At 45.9% G+C, this 17,817-nt stretch overlaps 1 long non-coding RNA gene across 1 annotated transcript in view; it reads right to left on the reverse strand.

Moving 5' to 3' along the window:
- Positions 1-3,514: 3,514 nt before the first annotated feature.
- The window catches only part of LOC124098120 (uncharacterized), a 272,483-nt gene continuing 258,180 nt past the window's right edge, over positions 3,515-17,817 (reverse strand). Inside the window, exon 5 of the long non-coding RNA XR_009227560.1 lies at positions 3,515-6,420. This is a non-coding gene — a long non-coding RNA (uncharacterized LOC124098120). The remainder of the gene's footprint in view (positions 6,421-17,817) is intronic.

The following is a 17,817-nucleotide window of genomic DNA, read 5'->3' on the forward strand; positions in this document are numbered from 1 at the left end:
CACCATGTGAGCTGCTTCCCTCCACCACACTCTTCCTCCATGATGTCCTGCCTCCCCTCCAGCCCCGAGGAGTGGAGCCTGCTGTCTGTGGACTGGGACCTCGGAAACCATGAGCCCTGGATAAGTTTATCCTCCTCTAAAATTGTTCAGGTGCGATCTTTTAATCACAGTATCAAAAAATCTGACTAAAATACCTGGTATCAAAGGCCCATTCATACATGTGAAACTTTTGACCAGTCTCGTTTTTCCAGAGTTTTTGTTCTCAAAACCACTTTGCTCAAGACTGAGGCTGCACTAACTAAATCATGAAAATATGAATCAGTACTGTTGTTTATTCAAGTAACTCCCATCCAGAACCTCTATATTTCTATCTATCCTTTAATGCCTGGATCACATCATCCTTTCTCCCTGAAACCTATCCTGATTTTTTTTTCATAAATTTCTCATCCCCTTTCCTCCTCTTAATTCTTATAGCTCATTGGGTGGTGTCCATGTGGGGGGCTAATGATTGATGGGTCTGTTTTGTCTCCTCATGTGGACATGATTTAGCACCACTAAGCACGTCTCGGTTCACTGTATGCCCCGTCTCCCTTGGTGGATTAGTTCAAATGAGCACTAGTAAAAAATGACCTTCCTTCAAAGGAGTCCCAAATTATCTCTATTTTTAGTAATTGACTATTAACAGAAAGTCCAGATTATCCACATGTTGAAAGTCTGCTTTGAATGTAGATCCCTTGGCCAAGAATACGACTCTTGTTTCTATTTTCTTCCAACGTCCAGAAAACTCTGGAAGGTTGCCTTATGGGGTGATGGAATGAAAACTCAGACCAAACCAACCAGACTTGGGCTCCGTGCATAAATGTACATTCCATCAGCCCAACCCAGAGAGCATCTTCCATTTCACTGCTTGGCCCCGAAATGTCTCCTGGTTATAATTAAGTACTTCAAAGTCTTCCCGACACTCACATGCGAAATGATGTCCAATCAGATGTAAATCATCACACCGCAGGGAGGGGGAGAGGCAGGGACAGTGGTCATCAGCACTAATCAGAAAGTCTAGTCCCCTGATGAGGGTCTTCTCTTCTGTCCCTCCAGCCACTGAATTCTCAGGTGGCCCATCTGCTCCCTCTTGGTAATCAGCTAGTTATTTTTACCCCCATGCCTCTCTCTGGGTCTGTCGGACTATTTGGAGCAATACATCACCCATTTGGGTCTCACCCTGGTGCCGCGGGAAGTGAGTGGGGGAAGCGATTATCCTGGAAAAGATGAAGTGGAGGGCTATGCTGGCCTTTGTATTGGGTTTTTTAAACAATGATTTCCCCCGATGAGGTAAGTCCAATAATGACACCGCGGGGTAACAGCGAGACAATGAGAGCTCCAGGGCTCAGCGTGGTTATGCAATGGAAATGATCTCCTCCTCCGGCTGTGCAGTCTGTGACTCTGCAATGACTTGTTCTTAGATTGTCTTTACAACCCCCAGAGGAACATCGTCTTACAATCCTTCCTTCAGTTTGCAGGAAGCTGCCTCCCTGAAAATTACAAATGCAGAGAGGAGAGTTTTCAAGGATGCTTTAGTGGTGCTTCTAAGCGACACCGTCCCGCCCACCGGGTGGGCCTGGGCGGGCTGTTGGGTCTGACACAGGGCAGTTAGAATGTTCCTCTTTTCCATGTGCTCTCACTCCAGAGTGCCCTTTCTCCCCACTCCTCCTTCCCTCCGGCCGGCGCTGTCTGTCTCCAGTTAAATCATTTCCAAACGTGTTTGGGGGGGATTCCACGTTTCTGAGTTCACCTTCAATGCCAAGGCCAGGCTGACCCTGCTACTCTCTGCCAGGGAGTCTCTGGTGTCAGGGCCTTTTCTAATTAGCAGGTGTCTCCATCGATCTCTTCTCAGATTTCCCTCTGCCCTTCTCAAGAACCTGATGTCAAAGCCTCAGGGATGACTCTGCTCGCCCAGACCCAGTGGTGCGCATTTCCCAAGTCCAGGTTCAGCCTTAAGAAGGATGTCAGGATGACACACACTGGCATTTTCTTGGCATGTTCTCCGCAGACTCTGTGTTGGTTGGAGGGAAGTCTAGAGTGGAAGAGCCATTTCCTCAGAGGCTCCCTGAATCCAGGTGGCAACATGATCTGAGTCTTGAAATGTTTATCCTCTCCAGTGTTTCCTGTTGTGAACCCTTCCCGGGGCCCTTTCTGCGTTGTCCACACTGCCACATGTGGAACTTCACTTTTAAGTGTGTCTGTCCATGTGGAGATGGGAAGAGACAGAGGAGGCACGTGCGCACGCCCAGATCCTCTGTTCCTTCTTTTCATCTGCTAATTCCCTGCACGCTCGGCTGTTCTCATGAGGGGTGATATCACCCAACAGCTGTCTCAGGCTGGAAATGAAATGCTTGTAGAACCTCGGTCTTTTGTCTTACCTACTTAAAGGCTGACTCTTTTCCAAAATACCCAAACGAGAAAAGAATGCTTGGCTTCCTTCAGTGCAAAATTACTTCTGTAACTTTTTTTTTTTTTTTTTTGGTACCAGGGATTGAACCCAGGGGCGCTTAACCACTGAGCCACATCCCTAGCCCATATATATATATATATATATATATATATATATATATATATATGCATTTTTTTTCTTTTAATCAAAAGATGGGGTCTCACTGAGTTGCTCAGTACCTTGCTAAGTTGCGGAGGCTGACTTTGAAATCATGATCCTCCTGCTTCAGCCTCCCAAGCTAACAGGCGTGTGCCACAACATCAGGCAATGATTCTTATAACTTTAAAGAAATTGTTTTGCAGCCTGTTCTCTTAATGTTTGTTTTAACTTCCCCTAATTCTGAATTTGCTTTGGAGAATCATTAATTGTGATTGTTTGGATATCAGCTGATATGTCTAGAATTTGATTTAAAAAAAAAGAAAGAAAGAAAATTTGGATTTTCTAAAAATTTGTTTTTCCCATCTGCTGTTTTTGGATAGAAAATAGATAGAAAGAAAGGATATTTTGCCTACCCAGTGTCCTCTGGTTGACCTGGACCAAAACTTTAAAACCTCACATCATACAGATTTGTTGGTTAGCATCTGGGTTCATTAAACACAATGATCTCTCTCTCTCTCTCGCTCTCTCTCTCTCTCTCTCTCTCTCTCTCTCGTTCTATACAATTAATCTGGTTATTTACTAATTATTCTTTGATCTTCCTCTTACAAAAACAATACGCCACTATCACCAAAAATTGTGTCGTCATTAAACCTTTATTTCTGAGATTCTACCTGATCTTCTATCCTGATGTTTTGGGCCTCCGTCCTCATTACAATAGCCATTTCCTGATCTTTCCTTCTCTTTGAGCCATTTATTTATTTATTTATTTATACTGGGAATTAAACCCAGGGGCACCAAACCACTGAGCCTCAACTTTTTTTATTTATTTATTTTATTTAGAGACAGGGTCTCATTGAGTTGCTTAGGGCATCACTAAGTTGCTGAGGCTGGCTTTGAATTCTCGATCCTCCTGCCTCAGCCTCCCGAGCTGCTGGGATTACAGATGTGTGCACCACCGCACCTGGCCTTGAGCATTTTTCAAACCCTCTTTGTTCTTTGAGAGGTGTGTATGTGGGAGAGTGAGAATATGTCCATCAAGAAGCTCTCCTGACATCCCCAGACTGCCACCAGTTCATGGTGGGAACAAGCAAATACTGCTCCCAGCTCAACACAGCCTTGCAAACTAAATAAACCCATTCAACAACAGCTAGGCAAGAAGAATAGTTCCAAAACTTTCATACCTCTTGACATAATGTCTGCTCATCAAAACTGAGGTTTGTGTTTTGCTTGTCTCTATTTTCCATTTTTGGTCATTCACTTTTATTTCATCTTAAAAAATGCATTGGGCAGGCCGGGCACAGTGTCTCAGGAGGCTGAGGCAGGAGGATCGCGAATTCAAAGCCAGCCTCAGCAACTTAGTGAGGCCCTAAGCAACTCAGTTCCTAAATAAAATACGAAATAGGGCTGGGGATGTGGCTCAGTGGTGAAGTGCTCCTGGGTTCAATCCCTGGTACAAAAGAAAAAAAAAATGCAGTGGGAATTACAAGGTTAAAAATAAATAACCAAGCAAATGAAATAAAACAACAGAAGAGGTCCTTCGCCTCCCTTCATTTGAGAACAGATGTCGCTAGCCTCAGATCCCTCTCTGAATTGGAGCCTGCCTGTCTTTCACCTGCTAGTTTGAGCATCCTGTGGGATCAACCCTTCCAGAACTCACCAACAGTTATGATAACCCCTATAGCACACTCGTTCCCTGGAGGCCACCTCCCTCCTCCACAAGGAGGCTTAGAGTTGACCCTGTATGTCTGCTCAGGGCCTAGAGTGTTGCTTCCACTGGGTCTTTGCCTTGCAAATACCAGGCGAGGCTTGTGAATAATCAAGAAAAGCTTTTCTGGCTCCCAGCCAACCTCAAAGCTGCTGATGACATCACGGGCCACACTATTAAAATCGTTTTCCTGGGTCGTATATAGACATTGACACACATGATTGTACTTTTTTCTCCTCTTGTGCCAAGATTGTCTGCGGATGTCAAACTTTCCTGTTGCGCGTGGGTACAAGCTGTGATGTTGCCCTTCCCGGTAGCGGTAAGAGGAAAATTATGAACCACCTGCCCTGGGAGAGGAAGCGTCTATTCAAACTGCAGTTGCTGGGGGCCAGCAGAATAGCTACCTCCTTCCTACCAGGAATAGCCCACCACAGGGTGTTTGGATTGGCATGACGGCAGGATGCCTGGCAGAGGGCACCATTGACATCTCACCTACCCCACGAGCACGTTGGGAGAGAGTTGGCTACGTGTGTTTGCCCAGAAGTCAGGTTTTGTTTGTTATTGCGCCTTTAATTCATAACAAATGCCTTGAAGGTGAGGCACAAGCGACATTGGAAGCCTTCTACAAATTCTGATAGTCACTGTGCAAGGCTTGCTCTATATTTTTTCCCCTCCTGCTTCAGCAATGATTGGTTGGAATGGAAGACACACCACAGAGAACCAGAGAGCTGCAAGGGGTGAATTCCTCTCTCATTTTACAGATGGGAAAAGGGAAGGTCGCTGATTTGCCCAAGATGAGATTCAAGAAATACAACCTGGATGGCAGGACTGTCCGTTTTGATTTTCTTTTTGTTTTGCACACTTTTGATGGAAAGAGAATAACATCTACAAACAAGTCACAGGTGATCATTGGAAAACTCAACATAGTCTCATTCCCTAAACGCACCCATGCAGGCAGCACCAGAAGCAAAATAAGCTGGCACCCCCAAAGTCTCCAGAATGCACCCCGGCCTTCCCTCTCTGCCAAGGAGGACTACTGTCCTGCCATCTAATATCCTGTGTTAGGTTTGCTCATTAAGGAACTTCATAAAGATGTAATTACACGGTATATTCCTCTTGTACCTAACTTCCCTCATTCAACACTATTGGTGAGATCCCTCCAAATTGCCATGTAGAGTTTTTTTTTTTCCCTATGATTCATTGTTTTAGTATTAGGGATGGAACCCAGGGGGTGCTTTATTACCCCTGAGCCACATCCCGGCCCTTCTTGTTTTTGAGACAGGGTCTTTCCAAGTTGCCTAGGCTGGCCTCCGACTTATGGTCCTCCTGCCTCAGCCTCCTGAGTGGCTGGGATGACAGGTGCACCACCGTGCCTGAGGGCCACATGCATTTATTTGCCAGCTCTGATTTTCACTCCCTTGGGTCAATATCATGTTACTTTTATTTTCAATTGTTTGTGGACATTTATGTGGTTTCCAATTTGTGTCTCTTATAAATAGTGCTGCTAAGGTCATTTTATGTCTGTTGGTGCATATATGCATAATAAGATTGTTATTTATTCATTTTTTGGTGGGGGAGGGTACCAGGGATTGAACTCAGGGGCACTCAAACACTGAGCCCCATCCCCAGCCCTATTTTGTATTTTATTTAGAGACAGGGTCTCACTGAGTTGCTTAGGGCCTCACTGAGTTGCTGAGGCTGGCTTTGAACTTGAGCCACTGGGATTACAGATGTGCAATGTGACACCACACCTGGCCCAAAAACTGTGGATAGAAGAATGCACAAAGTTGGCACAAGTTAAGCTGTATGAGATTGTCACCACGGCCCTGTGCCAACCATCTGCATAGGACCAGTTGAAGGACTGCAGTAGCCATGTGACAGTCATCAATTCAGTATTTATGATTGGGACTATTGCAAGTATTCTCAAAACCCAAAATGACATTTATAATAACAAAAAATGTTGGGTTCTTGGCTTTCATTTTTCCTTACATTTAATTATACAGGTGATATATAAATACATTCCTGTCCTATAAATTTACCTACTAACAGCAGGAAAACTAGAATATAGATGCCATGATTCCAAAGATTTTTTTCCTCTCTTTTCTTCTTCACAAAGTAGCATCAGTGTCTGGAAGAGAAGATGACATTTTGTTAGTGTTTCAACATTTTAAAGCAATTTGTTGAGTGAATCAACAATAGAAGGTCCTCTTGGTCTTTGTTCTCCATCCCTAGACGTGATATCATCTCTGACTTTGGAAAATACCTTTGCACTACTTTTTTCTACATCCTGGTTTGTTTGTGTGTCTGTGTTTATATCATTGGATGATATCATGGTTTAAAAAATTAACAATGTGCTTTACTATTTTCTTTTATTCTCAGTACTTAGAGATTTATTTTCTATGAGCTGTGTAATATTCCATGGTATGGATTTACTACATTCCTGCTATCTCCAGTTTCTTGGAACCACAAAAGATCTTGCAGTGAACATTCTATTTTTGCGGGGGGGATAACCAGAGATTGAACTCAGGGGCACTCAACCACTGAGCCCTCTCCCCAGCCCTATTTTGTATTTTATTTAGAGACAGGGTCTCACTGAGTCCCTTAGCAGCCTTGCTATTGCTGAGGCTGGCTTTGAACTCACGATCCTCCTGCCTCAGCCTCCCAAGCCTCTGGGATTTCAGGCGTGGGCCACTGCACCCAGCTTGAGTCAGTTTTGATTGGATCCTTGATGGAGTTTTGATTTGAAGCTTAGAACAGGTTCAAGATCTTTCCTGGTCTTAGGTCTGCGAAGATCATTCTTTATGCCTTGCACAGTCTGTCTGTGAGTTTTAATCTGTACTTTGGGCAGAAGAAGCCACACTGGCCTTTAATGTGGATCTCATGCACAGCTCCTTGCAGGATTTGAGTCTGGGACATACAAATGTTGAACACTGAGCAAACAGACGCCACCAGACCACTTAATTCCCTATGAATTTTTTTACTCAAAGCATGAATTGGCACAAGTTTGCTCCGAGCCTGGCCTCCAGCCTGGCTGACATTTCTGTCCTGTCACCTTGCCAGGACATTTCTTCAGCGGGAATACAATCAAAAGGGAGGCTTGGTCCCAGGAGCTGGCAGAGCCAGGAGGGCCAGAGTGGGTCCAGGTTTCTATTGTCCCACAAGAACCTCGCCTTCTAGGCTGAGACTCAGGCCCTCTCCCCATCGGCCTCATTCAGGATGGAGTGACCAGAGGTGCCCAGGGAGGAAGCCTGGGCAATGGGGTCAGGTATGGTTTCCTTTCTTCTCAGCCCTCCACACGTCCTGTTCTGTGAGGCCTCGCTCTGCTGGGTTTGGCTGATGGGGTGGATTCAATGCCAGTGGATCCATCGGGCTACACTGCAGAGAGCCTGGGGGCAGATTTTCCTGTATCATGACTTACTCCTGAGGGGCTTGTCCACATGGTTCTCCCTCACGATGAGGTGAAGACATGGCTTTGAGTTCAGAATGCAAGTGTGGATGGAACTGGAGACTATCATGCTAAGTGGAATAAGCCAATCCCAAACAGCACAGGCTGAATGTTCTCTCTGATTTGTTGATGCCAACCCAAAACAGGGAGGATGGCGAGGGCAATAATAGAAATCCACTGGATTAGACAAAGGGAAATGAAGGGAAGGGTGGGGGAGGGGAATAGGAAAGACAGTAGAATGAATGAGACGTCACTTTCCTGCCTTGTATCTGGATACCTGACCCGGTTAACTCCACATCAGGCACAACCACAACAGTGGGATCCTAAGTAGAATAAGTTATGCTCTCTGTATATATATATAATTTGCCAAAATTCATTCTACTGTCATGTCTAACTAAAAAAAAATTTTTTTTTTAAAGAGCAGGGTGTGTGGGTTTCCAGGCTAGGGTATGCAGAGAGACAAGAAATCATCCTGTGTCAGTCCCAAGGAACATCTGCCCCCCTCATCTCATTCCAAACTCCTTTCTCTAGTGTGTGCCCAAGAAGCCAAAAATGTCAAATTCCACCTCCTCTCTGTGCCCCTCTAGCCACCCATTCCCCCAGAATCAGAGAAAGTACGGGGAGCCCCAGAAATCAACACAGGGGTGGCCTGCATTGGGGGTACTGTTTGGCACTAGAATCAGGACCAAATCAGTATTGCTGCCCACAAACCTGTCTGTCATCAGCTCTGTGTAACTATCACAAAATACCCAAGGCAGGGGAATGTGTAAAGGCCAGTTAGGTTTCCAGATCTTTATAGTGAGGAAGGCAGCCTGTCACTTTTCCTAGATTCCTTCTCCAATATAAAAACCTTAGGGCAGATTAGTGCAATGGATTAAAAACTAAGCCAGCAGATCAAGTTCAAGGCTTAGCTCTGCTTTGTATCTTTGGGCAGGAAAACTTGGCCTTTCTGCGGATAATTATAATTAACATTTATTGTGTGTTAATGTGCCAGGGACTTTATACACATTAGTCACTTGTTCAGTGATTTATTCAGTCATTTGTTTGTTCAATTCGTGTTGATTGAGTACCAGCTTCACAAAGAGTCACAAAGCAAGAGTACAGGGTGTTCTCCTACAATATATCCTGCAAAGATAGGTGACTGGTCTAGTTTGAAAACTTGGTCAAGACCTTCAGGGAGAAGAGACCTTTGAATTACAAAAATGAAGGATGAATGAGGTTTGGCTGTGTCATCTCATTTTGCAGATAAAGAAACAGAAACTCAGAGAGATCCTGTAACTTGTTCAAAGAACTATCCTGTCTTAGTTTTGTGGGGCTATAACAAAATACCTGAGGCTGGGAACTTTATAAAGAATAGAGGTTCATTTAGCTTAGAGTTCTGGAGGCAGGGAAGTTCAAGACTGGGCCACCACATCTGTGAGGCCCTCCTGCTTCCTCATAACATGGCAAATGGAATCTTGTGGGAGCACATGCGTGAAAGGCAAGCATTGTGTGCAAGGTAGAGGTTACAAGGCAAGAAAGGGAGCAAGAGAGTGAGCTAAGAAAGCCCAACTCACCTGTACCAACCTGCCTTCGCAGTAACCAATCCAGTCCCAGGACACCTCACCCATTCCCCATAGATTGGCATCAGTACCTTGCAAGGGTGGAATTCCATGACCTAATACCTCCCACTAGGCCCTACCTCTTCAAAGTGCCATTGCCTCAAATTCAGAACTAAGCTTCTAGCACATGAAGCTTGTGAGGCAAACCATACCCAACCATGATGCACAGTGAATATTGAATGGACCCCAGATTTGATGAATACCAGATCTGGTGTTCTTTCCATTAGGATAGTGTTCTTAGATTGTAAAAATGGTCACTAAGGGCTTTTTGTGTTAGTCTGCTTTTCATTACTGTAGGAAAACACCTGACACAATCAACTTTAAAAAAAAAAAACACTATAAAATCTCTGCACTTTGAGGCCTGTGAAAAGGTCCTGATTCAGTGGGTCCAGGTGGAACAAAGGAAGTGAATAAATATTTGTAATCACTTTCCAAGTTATTTGGCTGCAGAGTCCTGATAAATCCACTGCCTAGATCTTTTTTTTTTTTGGTATTGGGGATTGAACTCAGGGGCACTCAACCACTGAGCCCCATCCCCAGCCCTATTTTGTATTTTATTTAGAGACAGGGTCTCACTGAGTTGCTGAGTGCCTCGCTTTTGCTGAGGCTGGCTTTGAACTCGCAATCCTCCTGCCTCAGCCTCCTGTGCCCCTGGGATTACAGCATGCGCCCTCACACCCAACTGCCTAGTCCTTCTGCTGCTCTACCCCAGAACTCAGTTCAAGCATGGCGCAGGACTGAGCCAAGGCTCTGCCTCTCATGTCACTCCTGGCCTGAGTTGTCTACAGCAGTCTCAGCTCTCTGGGCCACAGTCCCTCTCTGCCCAGCCCTGACTGCATGGACCAGTCACCTCGATGGCTTTAACCAGCATTCCCATGCCCCACGTCCAGACAACTGCACCAGAAGCCCCCCAGGGAAGGGCCCAGGCAGAGGTATTTACTAGAAGTTTCCATGTGATTGAGCACTCGGTGATCTCAGAGGTCCCTCCTGACTTGGACATCCTCTGCCTCCCTGAAAGCCTCACCCCCTCCTCCCGGCCACATATGGAAGAGGGAAGAGGGAGTGGGGGCTGGGATGACGTGTTGCCAAGACCTGCTGCTCTCCTCCGCAGCGTCTTTGTGAAACTCATAACTTTCTTCCCTCACTGATTTATGGGACAGTTGGAAAGCAGCCCCAGAACAGCCTGTCCTGGTCCCGGCACTATTCACATAAATATGTGCACCGGGGCCCGCAGCTCCTGCCTCTGTGCACGGGAGGCTTCAGGGGCCCCGGGAGCTGGGGACCCAGGAGAGACAGCAGAGGAGGCGAAGTGTTATTAGAGGCACCAGAATGGGAAGGGGGAAAGGACAGGGCGTTGCTAGGTGACAATGTCAAGCTGGGCCGCGGGATTAACAGCCAGTATCAAAGCAAGCTCTTAATGGTACGTTCTGGCAACAGGGCCTCTTCCAAGCAGGGGCTGAGCGAGGGTGACATTACCAAAGCCATTCCCTTCCAAATCGGGCGTAAAAGGCCCCTTTCCTTCTTGGTTAGGAGACAAATATGAAGTGAAAATTAAGCGATTTAAAAATATATAGGTCTTCTAGGTTGCAGTTGGTAAACTGCATTCTTCAAGGTGGGACTTCTTCCAGTCTTTAATATGCTAATAAGCCTCCAGAATCCCTGAGAGCTAGACTTAGCCTGCAGCACCAGCTCAAATTATTTGCCATGTTTTTTTTTTTTTTTTGGAGGGGGTGCTACTGGGGATTAAACTCAGGGGCACTCGACCACTGAGCCCCATCCCAGCCCTATTTTGCATTTTATTTAGAGACAGGGTCTCACTGAGTTGCTTAGAGCCTCCATATTGCTGAGGCTGGCTTTGAACTCATGATCCTCCTGCCTCAGCCTCCTGAGCTTTTGGGATTACAGGCGTGCGCCCCTGCACCTGGCTTATTTGCAATCTTTTTATTGAACGGGATCAAGCATTTTCCAAGACATATTTGGGAATATGTGTACAAAATAGCAATTATAATATTTAATTTCACTTAGCTCATTGTTTTATATAAATTATTTCATTTAATATGAACAACAACTAAATGAGTTAATTACCTTTCTTTCTTTTCTTTTTTTTTTTTTTTTGCAGAGATGGAGACTTTGAGGCATTGAGAGGTTATGCAATAGATATGCCTACCACAACTCAGCTAGTGAAGGAACCTGGGGTCTGGAGCTTAAAGAATCAGTTAGGATTTGAATCTTGGGCCTTGCTGATTGGCCTCTCTGAGTCTCCGTTTCCTTATGTGCATAATGGAGAGAATAAAACGTACCCTGTAAAATTGCTGAGATTAGAGATAATATATATATAAGGCATATAGTAGTTGACCCATGAATGGCTATAGATCATCATCATCTTATATTTAATTTTGAAATGGGGGTTTATTGTTTATAGATGGGACACTGAAAGGATTACACGTTTGGGTTAAAACCAATGAAACAGTCAGTAGGGTCAGACCCGCGCCAAGCCAGGTCCAAGATAAACGTCTCCAGAGAAGTGAGAAGTCCTCTTGCTATCCTTCAGGCCAAACCTGCTTCTGCTCAGCCACCAGCTGGAGATGGAGCATTTTTCTGCAAAATTTACAAAGGGGGAGATGACAGGCTTATTGGCCTTGAGGGGCTGGGTTCTTCTCAGGAGCAGGAGCTTGGGAAGGAGTGGGTGGCTCCCTTCTGGGGAGCACCAGAATCCTCGAGGAGTTTGCTAACTCAGATCCCAAAGTCTTGGCCCTGGAGATTCTGAATGCATGGGTTTGTGATGGTCCCCGGGAGGATGTGACTCGTGGTAATGTCCAGCTGATTCGGACTCTCAGCCCACTTTTAAAACCACGGGGCTGACGAAGGCCTGAGAAGTGTCCCCAACAAGGACTTAGGAGCCTGCTGTCATTATTTTCAGAGTTCAGAGGGTCTGTGAACTTCCCTTGCACAAGTACCCAACAGCTTCCAGACATCTTGGCGTTTGAGGGACAAATGTTCTCTATGCTTCCTATTCAGGACAGTGGCCTGGGGGGTGAGACAAAGGACCGTGCTTTGCGGGGTGACGGTAATATAGGGTTGGGCACCAGACATGACTGATTTCAGGTTCCAGGGCTGGGAGAGGGAGGGAGACGAGACACTGAGTATTAAGTGGAAGTAGCTGAGGAATATGTAGGGAGTGCCCCCCACCCCCAGGTCATGATATTCTGCATAGTTAAAACCTGGGCCATCACCGGCCAGCCAAGAGCCACGCTGGAGAGAGGAAACAGCAAGTTACACTTGTTTTCTTTTTCTTCTTTACTTTCAGTACCTGGGGTTGAATCCAAGGCGCTCTGCCCCTGGGTTATATCCCCCAGGCCTTTTTACTTTTCACTTTGAGATAGGATCCTCTAAGATGAGATCCTCCTGCCTCAGCCTCCCGAGTCACTGGGATTACAGGCATGCACCACCGCACTGGTTTAGCAATTGTTTATAAGACAAGAGTAAATAAAAACATTGGGGGGCCAGGCATGGTGGTGCATGCTTGTAACCCCAGTGGCTCAGGAGGCTGAGGCAGGAGGATCACCAGTTCAAAGCCAGCCTCAGCAACTTAGTGAGGCCCTAGGTCACTTAGTGAGATTCTATCTCAAAAAGGACTCGGGATGTGGCTTAGTGGTTCAGTGTCCCTGGGTCCAGTCCCCAATACCAAAATAAATAAATAGAATTAAAACATTTCTGTATTCTTGCATATTGGCTTATTTTTCTCTTCTTGAAAAACATGTCAGTATTATATTAATGATTGGCTTTAAAGTCATCTTGATTTCTTTATCAAACAGACCTAAAATTCATTGTAAGAATAACATTTTTTTAAAGCAATGATTTTAAGACTTCTAAATATTGACATTGACCTCTTTGGGAGGGGTGGGGCTACCCTTGACCACTGTTGTTAACTGAGAGTCCAAACTATTTCATATTTGGAAATTAAATTTATTGTTTGAAATGCCATGGTAGCCGGGCCCAGTGGTGCACACCTGTAGTCCCAGCAGCTTCGGAGGCTGAGGCAGGAGGATCATGAGTTCAAAGCCAGCCTCAGCAACTTAGCAAGACTACAAGCAGGGGCCTGGGGTTGTGGCTCAGCGGTAGAGTGCTCACCCAGCATGTTCAAGGCGCTGGGTTCGATCCTCAGTACCACATAAAAAGTAAATAAACACAATCAAGGTATTGTGTCCAACTGCAACTAAAAAAAAAGTTAAAAAAAAGACTGTAAGCAACCTAATGAGACCCTGTCTCTAAATATTTTTTTTTAAAGGGCTGAGGAGGTGGCTCAGTTGTTAAGCATTCCTGGGTTTAACCCCCAGTACCAAAACAAAAAAAGAAAAAAACAAAAAACCCACATCATGGTCATAAGGTGTACATTGAAAAAAAAATTTAAAAATCCCAGTGCGGCCTCTTTCTCACTGTGCAATCAGCAGCACTATTACTAAACTCCCTGAACCTTATTTCTTTCATCTGAAATTGAAGAATAATCAGAGAGCCCAATTTTAATGGGTTTCTAGGTTTAAGTAAGAGAAATCACATCAAGAGCTGATATAGGGCTTGGCACATACTAAAGATCTCGAAAACAGAATTGGTCATTGTCTTTATTCTGTCCCAGTTAAGTTTGCTTATTATCTGACTATGGACAAGGACCGAGGACCCCCAGGCCACCTTGACCTCATCTGTGAAAGAGGAATGAAAATATCTGCTCACAGTGTTGTCAGCATTAACTGAGAGACTACTGCATGCAAAACACCTGGCCCGTTGCGTGAGACTGAATCAGTGCTAGCTTTGTTACTTGTCATCTGTCTTAGGTGGGTGATCTTTGTGTTCCCATCTCGTAAGTCCTTCATGCCCAAACCACATGACAAGAACCCCCAGTACAAAGGAAAGCAAGTGATACAGTGCTTCTTGGTGCATTTTGCAACTCTGAAAACTCAGTGTGCCAGAGGTCTGACTCACCTCTCTATGAAGCGGGAATCCCCAGATGCAGTCGAGTCCAGGAAGCAGGGGTTGGAAAGTAAATGTTGTGCCCAGTGAATCTCACAGGGGGACCCCAAGGTCAAAGCCAACCTCAGCAAAAGCAAGGCACTAAGCCAATGAGTGAGACCCTGTCTCTAAATAAAATACGAAATAGGGCTGGGGATGGGGCTCAGAGATTGAGTGCCCCTGAGTTCAATCCCCGGTACCCAGGAAAAAAAGGAAAAAAAAATTAAAGAGGGGAGAGAAAATGTCATGTTGAAAGAACTAAGAAAAAGCAAATATGGATGAGACAGCCCAAGTGAGGAGGTGTGGAGAGAAATGAGATTGGAGAGGAAAATCCGGCTCCCATATACAGGACCTTCAAAGCCATGATGAGCATATAAGGACTTCGGGGACCCACTGAAAGATGCTGAGCAGGGCATGTCATGGTCAGATCTGAGTTTAGAAAGACAACTCTGGCTGTCTTGTGGTTTAACAACAACAAAAAAAGTGTATATGGAATGGAAAAAGGGATACCTCAGTTTCTTTGTGTCTGAAGTCACAGTGATTCCTGTGATGTTCCTCTTGGGATGAGCTCAAGGGCAGCGCAGGAGGTAGGAGAAGAAGAAAATGAGAAGTTACACGTGGCTGCCTCGTACTGGGGCAGGTAGAAGGATCAGGTGTGGTGCTCAGTCGAGAGGACTCAGGATTTGGTGGGAGGGAGGTTTCCAAGATGGCGGCCAATGGTGTCTGCTCCTGGCATTCCACCCTATGTCACCCCCTCACACTTCCTTCTCCCAAACAGAATTCAGCAGAAGTGGCGAGAGGCCACTTCCACGAAGCACCGGGGCTGCCATCTTGCTGGCACATTCTCATTCTCTGCTCTCCCTTTGAAGCTCCCTACAGAGAGGCCCACAGAACGTGAAGGTGGCCTCAGGGATTGGCTAGTGGAGACGGGTGGCCCAGCAACCCACGGGGAGCTGAAACCTGCCAACAACCCCTGAAGGAACCTGCAGATGGGGGGGGCCCCGGCTGGGGGGACCGTGGCCAGCTGGTACCTTCTCCTCACCTGGGAGGGACCCTGACCCAGAAGACCCAGGTAAGCTGCACCTGGCTTCCTGACCCACGGTCACGATGAGATGAGAAATGTGTGTTGTTTTAAGCCACTTAGGTGTGCGTTAATTTGCTACATGGCTTTGTAGAAGCTAGATACTATTCTATGATGGCACAGAAGAGGAGAGAGGGCACCATATTGAGAGGAGGAAGTGACCAGGTTGTCAAATGCTACCCGGAGGGCAAAGATGACCAAGGATGGTCAGGAGGGAGGAAGCATTAAACGTGGTAAGGAGGTGGGTAGTGGGATTGGCAAGGGGGCAGTGGGGTATGTGCTGGCACGGGGCTGGGTGACAGGGCTCCCCTGGGTTGATGTGCAGATCCCATGGGATGCTACCAAATTTAAATTCGGATTCCTGGGAACTATGACCTTTTGAGGGTGAATAATGCCATCTGCTTTGACTTTCCATTTCTCGTTCAAATTCTTGTCTCCATCTTAAGATCCCGCACTTCTCAAAACTCTCCTAAAAGCTTCCGTTAATGAATTGAGCATCTGGCTTGGCAGTGCCTCTCTCTCTGGATTCTGTCCCCAGCGAGGCACTTCCTCTGCCCCTGAAATACGTCTTTTCTAGGCATCATCATCAAAGTTGTCTTTGGAGCTGACTCGCGAACAATGTGGAAAATCTATACCCAGTGACCCGGGAGTGTGAAGTCAGTCTCCATAGATACAAAGTCAAGTTCTTCCCTGGCTGGAGTTTGTCCCCTCTAAATGACTTCCTGGACACTGACTGCAGCCTCAACTGTGCCCATGCAGCTCAGAGCAGGGGACCTATCCAAGGAGAGGCAACCACCTCTTCACTGCTGTGTGACCTTGAAGCAATGACTTCACCTTTCTGAGCCTCAGGGTGTGGGTCATTATATCTTTCTCTTGAGGTGGTTTTGAGAAGAATGGAAGGAGCCGGAGTGTGTATAAGGAGCTGAGGATTTTGGCACAAACCCTTTTCTGAACTCCTCGCTGTTGTGATAGGCACCTCAGCTCCTTCTCGGGCTTTCCTGCCTGTATGGCAAACCCTAAATCTCTCTGGGGGCTGCCCGCCCAGCTGCCAGAGACATGTCACCGGTAGCTTGGGGTGGGGCCCTTTTCTTTCAAAGAGAAACAGGCGGAGGGAATCAAGACAAGGGGGCCAGCAGCCGGGCCAGCCCTACGCCAGGACAAATTTGGCACTTGGCAGTAGCAATAGCAAGCTGGACACCGCCCAGGGAGTGTGTCTCTGCAGGACCTCACAAGCTCAGGACTGTCCCCAACCTCCACGCTCGTGGGGAGGATCAGCTGGGGCCACCCCAGGCACCTGCTCCAGGCTATTCTATCCAGAGTTGCCTGACACTATCTTTGCTCTGATTTTTCTTTTTTTTTTTTTTTTCATGCCACCAAGGGTCTGTACCTCTTTCTGTCAATATGGTTTCTTTTCTCCCTTTAATTCTCTCTTGAGGGACTTGGGACATATTTCTGAATTAGGGATGTTCAACTTGTAGTAGAAGAAGGGGGAGGGGAAGGGGGTGTTAAAATGCCCCATGAATGATTTCTTATATTGACTCCCTAAATGACGATGCTTGATGCATTCGGTTAAATAAAATACAATATTAAAATCACTTTCAATGGCTTCATTTTACTTTTAAAAATATGGGTGCTAGAAGATTTAAAACCATATATGTGACTCTAATTGCATTTCCACTGGGCAACACAGGTCTATACTCTTTTTATGAGGTGGGGGTACCAGGGATTGAACTCAGGGACCCTCAACCACTGAGCCCCATCCCCAGCCCTATTTTGTATTTTATTTAGAGACAGGGTCTCCCTGAGTTGCTTAGGGCCTTGCCAACTCACAGTCCTCCTGCCTCAGCCTCCCAAGATGCTGGGATTACAGGTGTGTGCCACCATGCCCCACTCATTGTCTTCTTTATGGAAATATATTTCAGAATTTATGAAAATTCTAGTTAAAGATGGAAACTTGTATTGAGGATCCAACATATTAGAGAAATTCAACAAGAAAATAAAAAAAGAATAGAAATTTTTTGTAGGTGGTATAGAAATAAATAAGTAGACTTGAACATGGCTGTCCCTGCAAAAGTACCTGCCTTTGTCCATTATGACTTCTCTATTCAAGAAAGCAACCAGTAAGCCAGGTGTGAAGGCACACACCTGTAATCCCAGTGGCTTGGGAGGCTGAGGCAGGAGGATCATGAGTTCAAAGCCAGCCTCAGCAAAAGCCTAAGCAACTCAGGGAGACCCTGTCTCTAAATAAAATACAAAATAGGGCTGGGGATGGGGCTCAGTGGTTAAGTGCCCCTGGGTTCAATCCCCAGTACCCCTGCCCCCTCCAAAAAGAAAGAAAGAAAGCAACCAGTAAATGCGGATACTGACACAAAGAGTGTACTTGACTTCTTATCA

Source organism: Marmota monax, unplaced genomic scaffold (assembly GCF_021218885.2).
Source record: "Marmota monax isolate L192 unplaced genomic scaffold, Marmota_monax_Labrador192_F-V1.1 WCK01_AAM20220418_F8-fsc00042, whole genome shotgun sequence".
NCBI classification, from domain to species: Eukaryota; Metazoa; Chordata; class Mammalia; order Rodentia; family Sciuridae; genus Marmota; species Marmota monax.